Source organism: Seriola lalandi, unplaced genomic scaffold, assembly GCF_002814215.2.
Source record: "Seriola lalandi dorsalis isolate HSWRI2012SDOR001 ecotype SW California unplaced genomic scaffold, Sedor1 jcf7180002054656, whole genome shotgun sequence".
Taxonomy (NCBI): Eukaryota; Metazoa; Chordata; class Actinopteri; order Carangiformes; family Carangidae; genus Seriola; species Seriola lalandi.
Window position 1 is genome coordinate 29,978 of NW_019525209.1, and position 620 is coordinate 30,597.

The 620-nt window shown below is 42.7% G+C and overlaps 1 protein-coding gene across 1 annotated transcript in view; it reads right to left on the reverse strand.

The window, feature by feature from the left end:
* The window catches only part of LOC111665619 (B-cell receptor CD22-like), a 30,696-nt gene that overhangs the window by 14,804 nt on the left and 15,272 nt on the right, over positions 1–620 (reverse strand). The window lies entirely within an intron of this gene.

Consider the following 620-nt stretch of genomic DNA (forward strand, 5'->3'; position numbering starts at 1 on the left):
ACTATACTACAGTTGAAGAAACATTGTGGTTCACTAAATGGATTAATGATGCTGTGGATCTGAGAACAGACTCAGACTACAGAGGTCGTGTGGAGTATAATTGTCGTACAGGGAACATCTGCACTCTGACAATCAGAGACCTGAGAGAGAGCGACTCAGCTGTGTACAAGTTCAGATTCACAACAAACCAACCAGGTGGGAAATATACAGGTGAACCTGGAGTCACTTTGTCTGTCACAGGTAACGTTTTCACTGGAATATCTATCAATTTGGTTCCAATCATTAACTACTGAGAATCTGTGTGTGTTGCTTTGATTGTACTTTTCTAGTTTAGTTAATGTCTGTTCTCTCGTCACATGTCCAGACCTCCAGGTGCTGGTGGAAAGATCATCAACCCAGACAGAGCTGAAGTGTCACAGCAGCTGTAAAGTAGCTGGTCGTCCTTCATATGTCTGGTACAAGAACGGACTGAAAATGAAGGAGGAAACATTTTCCCTTAGAGTCTCTGTTAATGATGACAACAGCTATTCCTGTGCTCTTAAAGGACGTGAGGATCACCGCTCCCCTCCAGTGTGTGAGTTTACTCCACAGTGTCACTAATACAATGTTAAACTTAAACC